The following is a 15495-nucleotide window of genomic DNA, read 5'->3' as shown; positions in this document are numbered from 1 at the left end:
GTGTGTGTGTGTGTGTGTGTGTGTGTGTGTGAGAGAGAGAGAGAGAGAGAGAGAGAGAGAGAAAGAGAGAGAGAGAGAGAGAGAGAGAGAGAGAGAAAGGGAGAGAAAGAGAGAGAAGTTCAATAGCTAAATGGGTTGGGAGAAAATAATTAATCCCTGGAAACTACCTTGTAGCCCTCAATACAATACAGGAGGCACCAAGAGTTCTCTCCAGAGAGTGGCTCATTAGCCATTAGCCATGGGGGCTAAAGCCATGGAAACAGCAGAATCACTACTTGACCTTGTGCTATTTAGAAGCGGTCCCTTTGTTGTGTGCTAAATTGAGTCTAATAACCACAAACCCCATGAGATAGTAATAATCCAGTATTACAAGAGCAATTATCACCTACAAAATTATTTTTGGAGCAGACACCATCCATACAAAGTGGGAAGAAGGCAGCCTGAGAGAGCCCCACTCCAGCCAGTATCATGAGCTGAGCCTTAAAAGGTGAGTGTGGTTGAGTCCAAAGCAGAGGGAGGGAACCCACGCACAAGGCATCAGAAAGAGGAGCAGCCACAAGGCCCTGAGAAATGCTAGGGAAGCTTCCTATGAGGCTGAGCAGGAACTTTGTGAAGCTGCTTGAAGTTGCATCCCTCCTATTGAGAATGAAAGTGGTCTCAGCAGTGGAAGGCAGATCGGGCATGGATGCTTTTCACACCAGCCTGGTGGAACAGAGAGGACAGATTGACAGGACAGATGAAAACCCAGAGGCAGTGAATTAGGTAGGACTTAATGCTCTGGGTACCTAGGGGAATAAGTTCCTCCCACTTTAGTAGGTTCAATGGGAATGATGCTATAAAGGGCCCAGCACAGAGCCTAGCACTTAGTAGGCACTCAGCTAAAAGTCTATATATGAGGCTAAAGACTACAAGTGTGAAATACTACTGGGGTGATAGAGACTGATCAGAAGTCTGATTTGAGAAACAAGGAAAAAGTCAAGTGTGCAGGAATCCTTAAATGATTGTATGTGGAAGCAAGAGGGTCAAAGTTCTCTTTCACTCCTTATTGTTGTTCACATCTGGGAGCCCACTCATTCAGCTGAGAGCCCTGCTTTATTCCTCCACCAACATTTTGCTAAACCTATTATGAGCCAGGCACCTTCCAAGGTAGGCACCAAACAGAGCTGGTTCCTTCTGTTCCCTGCAGCTTACATTTTACAGACTTCATTTATTCTTTTGGAGTTTTCTGTTTATTTATTTGTGGGCCACACCCAGTGATGCTCAGTGTTTACTTCTGGCTTTGCACTCAGGAATCACTCTTGGTAGTATTTGTGGACCATATGGGATGCTGCAAATCAAACCTTGTCAGCTGCATGCAAGGCAAACACCCTACCCACTGTACTAATGCTCCAGCCCCACAGCACAGACTTCATTACGATGGAAGTTTTCGGCTTTGGTCAGATGTCCCAAAACTGCTAGTGCCCCAAAGTAACTTCTACAGACTTCTTAGATCTAGTAAACTCAAATATGACTCCCTCACCTGCCCCTCCTGCTATGGGTCTCCCCTATCAGGAAAAGGCACTGCCACTCCCAGGGGTTAGGCATCATCTCTAGTACCCTCTCACCCTCCAACCTTTTACTCAGTCCCTATTTTATCCACCTATAGCTCCTGGAACACTTACTTCTAAAGCATTTTTTAAAATTTATCCAGATTTCTTATTTCTCTTTTCCCATCTTAATTCAGACCATAACACTGCTATAGGAATCATGTTCTTGGTCTAAAATTCAGGGGTCTCAAACTCAATTTACCTGGGGCCGCAGGAAGCAAAGTTGGGGTGATCCTTAAGTGCAAAGTCAGTAGTAAGCCTTGAACATTGGGGGGGGTGTGACCCAAACAACTTAAACAAAACAAAACAATAAAAGAGTCCTCTAGGGCAGGGCCACAAAATGTTGTACGGAGGGCCATTTGTGGCCCGTGAGCTTTGAGTTTGAAACCCCTGAATGGTCTTCTTGCTGCCTGCCCCTCCATCCTCATCCTACACAAAAAGCAAGAGCAGGCTTCCCATAAGGCAAGACCCACTCATCACTGGAAACCTTGCTGCCCTTTCTTTCCATTGATCTGGAATCAAATCTGTAAACTCAGCAGGTTCTGGGAACCAGCCTGAGCCTGGCCCTAGCCCCTTCTAACCCCTCCAGAAAGTCCTTTCCTTTCCTCCCCATGGGTGGAAACATCCTGAACCCCAACCTCCTTCTCACCTTTGGAATTGGGACTCCAAAGGCCTTTTTACTGATGATCCTTCTTCCCTTTCCAGGTTGGGTTTGCCCCTTTCTCTGTGTCTAAAATTAAACAACTCTTCCTTCTAGAACCCCCTCCTAACCCATTTCCTCCTTGTACCTAACCTAATTCCTCCTTCCATCTAACCCATCCTGTTCTCTCCTGTTAGTCCTTAGTATGACTGTGTTCTTTGTGGTTATTTTTCCCAATTCGCTTTTTTGTTAGTCCTAGCGCTACACTCAGTAGTGTTGGGGTATCATATCCTTTGTAAACTCCCTCTATCTCCTAATTCACATTTATTCTTTTGGTGGGCTTTCATCTGTCTCTCCCTTCCTTAGACAGAGATCTCTTGCAGGCAGTTTCTGTCTTTTCTCACTCCTGCTTGATTATTGGCTGCAATACTGGTTACCTGAATCTGTCCAGTCAATCTCTTAAAGCTGACATATCCCTTTCTGTGTCTACAGACAAAATTGAACCCACTCTTCTCTGCAGCCTCAGTGGAATCACTTGCGGATTATCTTGTCATCTATCAATCTCTAATAAACCAGGGTATTTTTAGAACAGGTGAAAGCAACGCTCTAACCTCTCAAAGAGGATTTTCCACTCCCACCTGCCTTTTGACTACATTTTGGTTTCCTGTGGTGGTTGCAGAGGCTACCAGACCAGCAGACTTTGTTATTCTGGGTTGCAGAGAGGGACCTACAAAGAAAACCAAACCCCCCTTTTTACTTCTTTTCCCACCCTGTTTGGAGGAAGAAATGATGTGCCTAACGAAGCTCTTGGTCAGCAGTGGAATGTTCAGGAGAAAGCTTGGTCCTCCCCACTGGAAGCAAACTTGAATTTATCTCATTTCCTCTCTGAGCCCCAGATGTTCCTCTTTAAGAACAAGGGGCTGCAGGCTCTTTATTGGAAACCTTTGATGTGAAACCTTGGATGAGATCATGCCAATAGGTCTTTTCCATCCCTGGACAACAACTAGAGAACAGTTTCATGCTTTCTATGAATGAACTAGACAGCACCTCTTAGAAAGTCCATGTAAATCTATGCAAATGAATGGAAAATACAAGAGACGCAGCAGCTCCCATTCATAGGCTTCTGGTCTATCTAACCAGACCTAGGGTGCGGAGAAAAACATAACTCATGTTTTCCCTCCTTTATGGGTGTCTTCACCACACCCCACCATGCAGAAAGGAAACCAAGGCCTGGAGAAGGAAAATAAGATGCTTGTGCTAACACAGTACATGTAAGCAAAGTGCTTTATTAGTCAGGTGTCTGCTCTGGAATTTTCCTTATCCCATCTTCCCTGCATTCAGTCACAGACCTAGAACTGACAATATCTGGGAGGGCTGTGCAGCCTTTAGACAAGATGAAAGTGAATTGGAATAAAGAAATCCAAGCAATACCACAAAGAGTGGTGAGTGCAGCTAGAGAAATAACTATACCAACAACTATCATGACAATGGTAATGAGTGAGAGAAATAAAATGCCTGTCTTGAAGATAGGCAACAGGTGGAGGAGGAGGGATATGGGGACACTGGTGGTGGGAAGGTTGCACTGGGGAAGGGAAGGTGGACTTTTTATCACTGAAACCCAACTACAAACATGCTTGAACCATGTGCTTAAATAAAGATATTATTAGAAAAGAAGAAAAAAGGAAGAAGAAGAAGAAGAAGAAGAAGAAGGAGGAGGAGGAGGAGGAGGAGGAGGAGGAGAAGAAGAAGAAGGAGGAGGAGGAGGAGGAGGAGGAGGAGGAGGAGGAGGAGGAGGAGGAGGAGGCCCGGAGAGATAGCACAGCGGCGTTTGCCTTGCAAGCAGCCAATTCAGGACCTAAGGTGGTTGGTTCGAATCCCGGTGTCCCATATGGTCCCCTGTGTCTGCCAGGAGCTATTTCTGAGCAGACAGCCAGGAATAACCCCTGAGCACCGCCGGGTGTGGCCCAAAAACAATAAAAAAATAAAAATAAAATAAAATAAAATGCTTAAAAAAAAAAAAAGAAGGAGGAGGAGGAGGAGGAGGTGGAAGAGGAGAAGAAGGGAGTGTCCAATGCAGTCTGAGCTGGGAGAGAGTCCTTTGCAGAATAGAGGGAAGCTTAACCTGCCAAATAGGCTTCTGCTTTGAAAACTTTTAACTTTTTTTTTGGTTTCTGAGTCACACCCGCTGGCGCTTAGAGGTTACTCCTGGCTTTGGGCTCAGAAATCACTCCTGGCAGGCTCAGGGGACCATATGGGATGCCAGTATTCAAACCACCGTCAGTCCTGGGTTGGCTGTGTGCAAGGCAAATGACCTGCTGCTGTGTTATCTCTCCGGCCTCCAACTTTTATTTAATTTTTAAGTTTTTTGTTTTTGGGTCAAAACAAGGAATGCTTAGGGTTACTCCTGGCTCTGCACTCAGGAATCATGTCCTGGTATTGTGAGTGATTCTATTGGATGCTGGGAATCTAACCCAGATTGACCATGTGTAAGGCAAGTGCCCTATCTGCTGTGCCCCTGTTCTGACAACTTCAACTCAAACCACCCACTTTGACCTCTTTCAGCCAGAAAACAATTCCCTCCCAACACAAATACCATTTTTTTGGGGGGTCACACCCGGCACTGTTCAGGGGTTACTCCTGGTTCTACGTTCAGAAATCTCTCCTGGCAGGCTCGGGGGATCATATAGGATGCCGGGATTTGAACCACTGACCTTCTGCATGCAAAGCAAACACTTTACCTCCATGCTATCTCTCTGCCCCCCCTTTTTGTTTTGTTTTTGGGCTACACTGGGTGGCACTTAGGGATTATTCCTAGCTCTGCCTCAGAAGTTACTCTTGGCAGGTTCGGGGAACCATATGGGATTCTGGGAATCAAACCCAGATCAACAGCATGCAAGATAAATGTGTTATCCACTGTGCCCCCACCATCTTTTTAATAGGACTCCTAATAACTCTGTAGTATAGAGTTTGTGTAGGGAAACCATGAAAAACAAACTGGGAAAGATACCTGGAGTCTAACTCTTATAAGGCCTCAAATGACAGATAAAAATCCTGCACTTAATTCTGAAAGCCACAGGCAGTTTTTGTTGGTGGTGGTCTTTGAGCCACACCCAGCTCAGAGGGTGGCCAGGACTTACTCCTGTTCTGTGCTCAGGGTCACTCTAGCAGTGATTCAAGGATCATATGGGGTCCAGGGATTAAATTTAGATTGACCATGTGCAAGGCAAGTGCCTTACCCTGTACTGCCTTTCTGACCTGCCTCTTAAGGTTTCTCTCAGTGAAAATGGCCAACAAAGTCAAGTTTATAAGGACTAGCTGGGCTCCCAGTAGGGTGTCTGGTTGTTAGGTTGAAGACTAGAGCAAAGGCCTGAACTGGGAGGAGACAGATCAGAGCCTAGATTTTGTCCACAGTAAGCATTCAGGAGTGGAGAAATAGTATAGTGAGTAGGGACTTGCCTTTCATGCAGCAGATGATTAAACTGACCTTTGTTCAATCCCTAGTGCTGCATATGGTCCCCTGAGCACTGCCAGGAGTGATCCCTGAACACAAATCCAGGAGTAAACCCTGATGAACACCCTAGGCTTGACCCAAAACTGAAAACAAACAATACCTTCAAACTTCCACAAAGCAAAACAAAATACAGAAGGAAAATGGAGCATTCCAATGTGTTTGGATGGGGAAGCAAGAAAGGGGACTGAGAACAGAGAGTTCTGCTTAATCCAGGAGAAAGGACAGTGGCCTGTCCTTCTTATGAAAAGCTTATTCCCCAGCTGGTGCCCAGACAGGAGGGGAAGGCAGTGCCAGGAGCAGTGGAGCAGCTGCCTGCCTGGAATCCAGGCCAGAGGGCAGCTTGACTTGGTTCTCTGGGGACTTTTATTCTGTTTCTCTAACTTGCTAAGGAAGACCTGAGGGCCTTAGGGAAGCATGAGTCAAGTATTTCTCAAACATCTCCTTAGTACCCACCAGGGCCAAGTACAGGCATGGGCAACAGAAAAATTGAGGCCCAGTTTTCTGAAGGTTAGACAGGAGCATTGCCATCTGTAGGAAACATTATAAATTTGAGGTGTCATTATAATAAGGCAAGCACTTCTGTGGCACTTGTGAGTTCAACTGTATCCCCTCACCCCAAAAAAGTTATTAAATCCTAGTTTCAAATCTTCAAATCATAACTTTATATGAGAGGACAGTCACTGCAGACTAAATTAGATCAAAGGAGCCATGCTGGAGGTGGGAGCTCCTTAATCCAAGAAGACTGGAGTGCCCAGAAGAGAAAAAATACAGAGAGAGCAGACCTTGTGAAAGCAGAGGCCCAGGTAGAAGAACTAGAGCTAATCAACAGCCAAGGGATGGCACCCCCAGACCCTAGAAGGGACCTTAAAGGACTCAGAGTCTTAGATAATAGAAACCAATCCCACCAGATTCCAGTCCTCCAGTTTGAACAGGTTTGAACTGGGACTGCCCTAGACTGCATCACATTTCTGTTAGCTTTTTTGTTGGTTTGTTGGGGATCATATTCCCAGCTGTGGTGCTCTGGAGACCATGAGATGACCAGGATGGAACCCAGAGCTCCTGCAAGTAAAGCAGGCTGTACCCTTTATGCATCTCTCGCCTCTACCACCTCCGGTTATGAATAGCTGTTTTGTTTTGTTTTGTTTTTGGGTCACACCTGGCAGTGCTCAGGGATTACTCCTGGCTCTATGCTCAGAAATCACTCCTGGCAGGCTCTGGGGACCATATGGGATGCCGGGATTCAAACCATTGTCCTTCTGCATGCAAGGCAAATGCTTTTCCTCCATGCTATCTCTCTGGCCCTGAAGAGCTGGTTTTTGTTTGAGGCAGACAAGGTATACAGGCCTTGAAAAGATCTTAAAGTTGTTTTTACTTTTTTTTTTTTTTTTTGGTTTTTTGGGCCACACCCGGTGACGCTCAGGGGTTACTCCTGGCTTGGGGGACCATATGGACCATATGGGATCGAACCGCGGTCCATCCTAGGCTAGCGCAGGCAAGGCAGGCACCTTACCTTTAGCGCCACCGCCCGGCCCTTTTTTTTTTTTTTTTTTTTTTTTTTTACTATATTTGTCATTACTGAGTCCAGGGAAGAAACACTCCTGGTGGGTTTGGGGGGCCATATAGGGGCTCAAGAATCAAACCTAGATCAGTTGTGTGCAAGGTAAGCACACTACTTACTGTACTATATCTGACCCCAGAAGAGAAGTTACTACCTCCCTTCTGCTTGGCATGCTGTTCTCCAGAAGGCTTCCCAGTCATCCTAAGACCTAGCTAATGTGTTATCCTGTTCTATCTCTACTAGATCAGCTAGGGAAGGAGCCACCTGCATGCATCCTGCATGTTTGAGCACACAGTAATTGTACCAAAAAAAATGCCCATTGAATAATATATTGCACAGACCATTAACTGTGACTAGAAGATCTGGAGATGGAGAACATTCAAAGATCCAGGCTGCTCATCCACCTGGAAGTGAAAGTCTTACCTTTGGTTCTAAGAGCAAGAGAAAGTGAGAGCCAGAGAGAAAAGGCAGGGGGCAGGGTGACAAGGGGAGAACTGAACCCCACCCTAGAACCCTTGACCTTGCCCCTGCTCAACACATCCTGCCCTTCATAGTGTCCCTCCACACATTATCACCCACACACAAACCTACCCTGTCTCTGGCTGACAACTTCCGCTGACACACATTTTCCATCACTCAGGGGGGCAGAGCAGGTGACAGGTAAAAACAACCTCTGAGGTCTCCTGGAAAGAATCGTCCCCCAGCTTCCAGTCCCTAGGCTGGCTTCCAGTCTGTGTAGGTTTCACCTTCACACACTCCTGACTTGCAGGGACCAGGGACGGTCACAGACACAGAAACATAGGGTCACCTGTGTCTCAAATCAGGTACAGGATACACAGTCAGGATGTGGGCATTTGAGTTGTGACTCAACCAGACCTTTACACTCTCTGAATCTCCTTTCTCCCAGCAAGGAGAGGGAGCAGCAGTTCCAGTTCCCTGGGACCTACTGAGGCCATAGGAATTAAATGGGACCATGGAGAGTATATAACTGGCCACTCTGATCAGATTCTTTTTGGAGACAGGGCAGCTCCCTTTTATTTTATTTTATTTTATTTTATTTTATTTTATTTTGGGTCACACCCGGCAGTGCTCAGGGGTTACGTCTGGCTCTATGCTCAGAAATCGCTCCTGGCAGGCTCAGGGGATCATATGGGATGCTGGGACTTGAACCACTGTCCTGCATGCAAGGCGAACACCCTACCTCCATGCTATTTCTCTGGCCCCAGGGCAGCTCCCTTTTAAAATAGTGAAGTTCAGGCCGGAGAGATAGCATGGAGGTAAGGTGTTTGCCTTTCATGCAGAAGGTCATCGGTTCAAATCCTGGCCTGCCAGGAGCAATTTCTGAGCATGGAGCCAGGAGTAACCCCTGAGCACTGCCAGGTGTAACCCAAAAACCACAAAAAATAAAATAAAATAAAATAAAAATAGGGAAGTTCTTCTCAGAGCCCTGTATTTATTGAGCACTGAGAACCAGAAGAAACTATTGTTTCTCAGTGGGAGGGGGATGTATGGAGTCTTGTTTCACCTAGGATATTTCAGCAGGACCATAGATGAAAATTGATGGTAGGAGGTCAATTGGTAGGACAGTATGCCTACAAGGAGACAAGATCAGAAAACAATTAAGGAAGACTGGTTTAGACTGTTAAGTGAAAGATTAAGGCTTCAACTCTTTGGGAAAGATATTCTAAGCGTAAGTGTTAGAAATCCAGGCTCTGGGACCTCTTGACTTTAACTTTGGTCTTTCTAGGACTCCATTACTTCAATGACCTTGGGATGTTTCCTTTGTCTTGCAGGTGTTGGGATATCAGGTCCTGAACTGCACTAAGCAAACCAAGGCCAAGAAAGTATGGTACATGCTTCAGGGTTGCCCCACTTTTAAGTCCTAAAAATGGGGGTGAAACTGGCTTCAGGCTAGTCTTCTTTTCCTTTCTGCACTACTTCTGTGGAAGGTTCTAAATATTGAGCCAGTCACATCTCTGCCCAGCAGTTCAGCTCCCCTCTGGCTTCACCATTCTCTGATAGGTCCTCCTACAGACCAGTTCTGGGGTCCTCTCAGGGAGTTTTCTCTGATTTAACACCTCCCTGGAGCTCCCCCTGAACCTTCTAGAATCCTTCATCACCACACTTATCTCACCTGTTAGACTATCAGATTTGGAGGAAAGTTCATAGCTTACTCTTCATGGCACATGAAGCATGACACCCAGGACCAGGGGTACAGTTGAGGGCAACAGGAAGGTAGGTAATAGCATTGATGGGAATGAAAGAATGCACAAGAGAGACAACACCCAGTGGGACATGTCGGTGCTGGCTGGCTGGTGACTGGGTCCGCAGATACATGGAGAATAGTTGAACACTCACCTTAAATCATTGTTTTTAGCATCACACAATGTCTCTGCAATCACCAAACACACACCATGGACTTGCTAGAGAGATCTACCCACTTCCATTCTTCTCTGACTCAGCCTCTTCTGGAAACATGAATGTGGGCCAAAGATCCTCCCACAAACCCCTCCAGGGCATCCCAAGTGAGCTGCTCATTACCACATCCTCCCTTTATCATCCAGTGAAATTCCCCAGATAGGGCCAGGGAGGTAGCCTCAGGGAGAAGGTGCTGCGCCAGCACCTACAGGGCAATGGCTAGAGGGAGGCTTTGGAGCAGCACAAAGACAGGTTCAAATTGAGTTCTATCGTAGAGTTATACCTGTGGGCAAGTGACTTAGCCTCTCAGAGTCTCTATTTTCCCCTCTGCAAAGTGGGTTATAGAGCCACCACCTCCCATAACTGCTATGACTTCAGGTCAAAGATGCTCAATGTCGAGAGAGAGAGAGAGAGAGAGAGAGAGAGAGAGAGAGAGACAGAGAGAGAGAGAGACAGAGAGAGAGAGAGACAGAGAGAGAGAGAGACAGAGAGAGAGACAGAGAGAGAGAGACAGAGAGAGAGAGAGACAGAGAGAGAGAGACAGAGAGAGAGACAGAGAGACAGAGACAGAGACAGAGACAGAGAGACAGAGAGACAGAGACAGAGACAGAGAGAGACAGAGACAGACAGAGACAGAGAGACAGAGAGAGACAGAGAGAGAGTTTCTGAGTTTCTGGCAAAAGGGTTCACTGTGTGTGTGTGTGTGTGTGTGTGTGTGTGTGTGTGTACTATTACTGGAAATCAGGCACAGGCACAGGCAACCACTGGGTTTCTGGCAAAAGGGTTCACTGTGTGTGTGTGTGTGTGTGTGTGTGTGTGTGTGTGTGTGTGTGTGTGTGTGTGTACTATTACTGGAAAACACATACTGGGACTCAAAGGCTCAGAAACACAGGAGATCTTAAGTTTTTTTGTTTGTTTTAGGACCATGAGTGGCTCTGCACTCAGGGATCCTTTCTGGTGGAGCTTGGGGACAAATTGTGGTACCTAATGTGGTACCATGTCTTTCTGCATGAAAGACAAGCACCCCCAGAATTTTTGTGTAGATTTTTTTTTTTTTTTTTTGGTTTTTTGGGACCACACCCAGCGTTGCTCAGGGGTTACTCCTTGCTGTCTGCTCAGAAATAGCTCCTGGCAGGCACGGGGGACCATATGAGACACCGGGATTCAAACCAACCACCTTTGGTCCTGGATCGGCTGCTTGCAAGGCAAACGTCGCTGTGCTATCTCTCCGGGCCCTTTTGTGTAGATTTTTATTAACAAAATTATATGCTCATAATATTTTGAAATATTGGGTTAAGTAAAATGTTTTTTGATTGTTTTAAAAGAAGCTGTTCCAAAAATCCTAGCACAATATAAAACCTCCCAGAGTCTCTGAGTTCGTAGCTTCCCTTCTACCTTACCTCAAGATTTACACTCTAGTCTGGCTTTGTGTTGTGCTTGTCTAAGTTTCTGTTTCCCCTGAGCCCCTTGAGACCTGGGTGTGCATACATCTCAGTTTCTTTGTTCCAGCTCCAGGTACAGAACCTGGCAGATAGTGGAATCTGATGAATAAGCAATGCACATATAGGATAGCCATGTGGCTTTACTGTGCCTGGATCCTGGAGGGATGTAGCAGGATCCGAAAAAAACTAAAGCCTCAATCAAGGTTCTGGTGGGAAGCATCAGGTGCCTACAAAAAGGGCAATTTGGGGCCGGAGAGATAGCATGGAGGTAAGGCGTTTGCCTTTCATGCAGGAGGTCATCAGTTCAAATCCCGGTGTCCCATGTGGTCCCCTGTGCCTGCCAGGAGCAATTTCTGAGCCTGGAGCCAGGAATAACTCCTGAGCACTGCCGGGTGTGACCCAAAAACCACACACACACACACAAAAAAAAAAAAACAAAAAGGGCAATTTGAAGAGCTTGATCCAGGAGCTACTTACCAAGACAGAGGCAGGATTTAGGGAAGCCCTAGCACCACCCAGGGCAAGGCTGTAGAGCTGTGAAGACCACCCTGGGTCTGAGACAGGAGAAGGAGAGCTTACCCAGACCTGGAGCCAGCCATGTTTGTACAAACTGTCTGACAGGAGTCACCTTTGGTGTGGGACAGGACACAGCCGGCCGTGGCCACCTTACAAGAAGAGACCAGGGGTCAAGATACATCTCTACCTTCCTTCTGTCCTTTCTCTGCTTGCCCCATGACCTGGAAGCCAGATGGTGAAGGAGGCCACTGAGGTCACCACAAAGGACACATCCCATATCACAGAACAGGATGGGAAGGGCAGGGGGATTCTGGAGGAATCTAGTAACTGAGAGAACATTATGACTTAGGATCATTAAGGGTCTTGGCTCCTCCTCCTATTGTGCAAGAATAGTCAAAGCCAGGGCCGGGCGGTGGCGCTCGAGGTAAGGTGCCTGCCTTACCTGCGCTAGCCTAGGAGACGGACCTCGGTTCGATCCCCCGGCGTCCCATATGGTCCCCCAAGCCAGGAGCGACTTCTGAGCGCATAGCCAGGAGTAACCCCTGAGCGTCACCGGGTGTGGCCCAAAAACCAAAAAAAAAAAAAAAAAGAATAGTCAAAGCCAACCAGGATCACTAAATTACTGTCTCAGGCACCAATGCTGGTGTTCCCCAGGTTCAGAGGGTCCAGGTAGGCTGGCGAAAGTCACCCTGCAGGAAATGGCAGAGCTAAGCCTGAAGACATGTTGGTACAAAAGCTCAGCATCATTTCACCTATTTATGAACATATGCCAGACTCCAGGTTCAGCATTTCCTGTCCATTATCCCTAATCTGATAAAACTACAATATAGGAACTGTTTTTTGACTCAGAGAAGTCAAGTGATTTCTCCAGAGAACACAGCTTATGCTGTGGGTAAAGGGAGCAGATAGGGTAGCAAAGCAGGGCTGGAGAGCTTGTCATGCATTAGAACAGGTGACCAAGCAGCCTGTAGGCTGGCAGCCTCAGGGACTTTTTTTTTTAGCTCCAGCGGATGGAGCCACCCCTTAACAGGTGGCTCCTGAAGTTAACTCCCCAGCTGCAACCACAGGATTTAGATTTTCAGAGCTGGGCAGGGCCCTCAGCATCCTCTGGGTTGATTCTAAAACCAATAATAATTATCACAGTGACAGTCACACCTTCCCATGCTACTAGTATACTCATTCGTAGCCTTTCCCTACGTTGTCACTAAATCAAGCCACAACTGTGCAGTAGGAGTGTCTAATATCTGAAGGCAGAGATTATGGACTACTTACCTTGTATAGTCACTCTACAGATCACATGCTGCTCAGCTGTATCTGTCCCCACGACAGTGCCTATAGCTGAGGACAGCCACTCCCAGCCTAGACCTGTCCCTCCTAGACAGGGTTAGTAGACTTAGCACCAACTAAATATGGGGCCATGGGCAAGGCACTTTCCACTGTCTTAAATCTCCTCCTCTGCAAAATGCAAAAAACAGTAGCCAAGGAGATAATGGGGAGGGCACTTGCCTTACATGCAGCCAACCTGAGTGCAATCTCCAGTACTGCATATAGTTCCCTAAACCCTGCCATGAGTGACCCCTAAGCACAGAGCTAGGAGCAGTCCATGAGCACAGCCAACTGTGGCCCAAACAAACCAAAACAAAACAATGCAGAAGAGAATATAATAAATTTATTTTTATTGTGATAAGGATGAAGTAAATTATACCTAAAGTACTTAAAAAAGCAAACTGGGAGGGGCTGGAGAGAGAGCATGGAGGTAAGGCATTTGCCTTGCATGCAAAAGGATGGTTGTTCAAATCCCGGCATCCCATATGGTCCCCCAAGCCTGCCAGGAGTGATTTCTGAGCATGGAGCCAAGAGTAACCCCTGAGTGCTGCTGGGTGAGACCCCAAAACAAAACAAAAAAATAAACAGCAGACTGGGGCCTGGAGAAGTAGTACAGCAAGTAGGGTGCTGACTGCACAAGTCATATCCCTGGCACTCTATAGGTTTCCTGAACCCCACTAAAAGTGATTCCTGAGCACAGAGTCAGGAGGATGACCTGAGCACCATCAGGTGTAGCCCCCAAAACAAGATCCCCCCAAAAAATCAGCAGCTGGAACACACCCAGACTTTTCTGAGTCTCCCCCAGCTTTCCTACCATGGCTTAGGAGTCTCTTCTATCACATCTGCCTGTCTGACCCTGACTTTCCAAGTCACCAGACTGTGGGTTTTGGTGCACGCTCCACACCACCCTCACCTTCTCCTCACCCCTATTTTGAAGAAGAGACACCCAAGTCCCAGAGAGCAGCCGTGACCTGTGTAGGCCTCAAGACCTCAGAAATCTGAATCAGGGCAGCCATTTCTATCCAATTGGAACTGGTAATCCCTCCTTCCCAGCAGCAGGAAACCTAGGAGTATTATGATTATTGGTATTGTTCAAAACAATACTGGAAACAATGACAATCGTACAATCAGAGAGGGTGCTTATTTCCCTGGGCTCACAATTATCCTGCTGCATGGGGAGGGGGCCTGGGACTTGAAGAAGAAGCTCCTCAAGTAGGATGAACAAACAGGCAGTGAAAACTCGCAGCTGGGCCCCAGGTGCTGGGAGAGAGAGTGGGGCAGGAAGCGGGCAGGCCATTTCTTTCTTTCCTCTTCTTTCTTATTTGTTTGAGAAGCAACTTTACTTTCTAAATCGGTCATTGTCACCCAGCCGGCCCAGCCCCACCTGGGCCAGGGCCTCTGGTGAAGGCTCAGGAGGAAGCTCTAGGGGGCAGCTGGGACAACGGTATTAGCTAAGGCGCAGCCTGGGCTGGGCAGACCTTGGGGAATTGCCTTCCTGGGAGGGGTTCCTGGGTTTTCAGATGGTTTCAGTCTGAGATAGGACCTGAATCCCTTAGTTCTGGCTGCTGGAAGGAACCACTACACAGAAAGGTAGTAGGGATTGGGATGAGAGGTCCTGGCGTTGGGTCATGACTGGAGTCAGATCCATTTGGTTTCCAAGAGTGGTGAGTGCTCCTGACCTAAGATAGTAGCATGATCAGTATAAAACATTTAACATTGGGGGTGGGGCAGAGAGATAGCATGGAGGTAGGGCATTTACCCGTATGCAGAAAGGCAATGGTTCAAATCCCAGCATCCCATATGGTCCCTCGAGCCTGCCAGGAGTGAATTCTGAGTGGAGAGCCAGGAGTAACCCCTGAGCACTGCTGGGTGTGACCCAAAAACCAAAAAAATAAATAATTAAAAAAAAAACATTTAACACATTTATCATCCAAATGTGGACTTAAGAAGGCAAGTTAGGGGCCAGAACAGTTTACAGAGGACAGGGTACAAATAATACCTTTGCCTTATATGTTGCCAACCTGGGTTCAATCCCAGCATTCCATATGGTCTCCCAAGTACTGTCAGGAGTAATTTCTGAGTGCAGAACTAGGGGTAACCCCTGAGTACCACTGGCTTCAATCCCTCCTACCCCATATAGTCCCCTCAGCATTATAAAGAGTAATTTCTGAACATCACTAGATATGGCCCAAAAACAAACAAACAAACAAAAAGGTCAAATTATTAAACATTTACAATGTGCCAGCACTTATCTTTTTCTTTTCTTCTATGTGTGTGTTTAGGCCATACCCAGTAACTTCTGGCTCTGTGCCCAGAAATCACTCCTGGCAGGCTCAGAGGACCATATGGGATGCTGAGGAATGAACCTGGGTCTGTCCCGGGTGGGCTGTGTACAAGGAAAACACCCGGCTGCTGTGCTATCGCTCTGGCCTGCCAGCACTTTTCTTTCTTTTTTCTTTTTATTTATTTATTTATTTATTTATTTATTTATTTATTTA

The sequence above is a fragment of the Suncus etruscus genome, chromosome 6 (assembly GCF_024139225.1).
Source record: "Suncus etruscus isolate mSunEtr1 chromosome 6, mSunEtr1.pri.cur, whole genome shotgun sequence".
Taxonomy (NCBI): Eukaryota; Metazoa; Chordata; class Mammalia; order Eulipotyphla; family Soricidae; genus Suncus; species Suncus etruscus.
Note: the sequence above shows the minus strand (reverse complement) of the source record.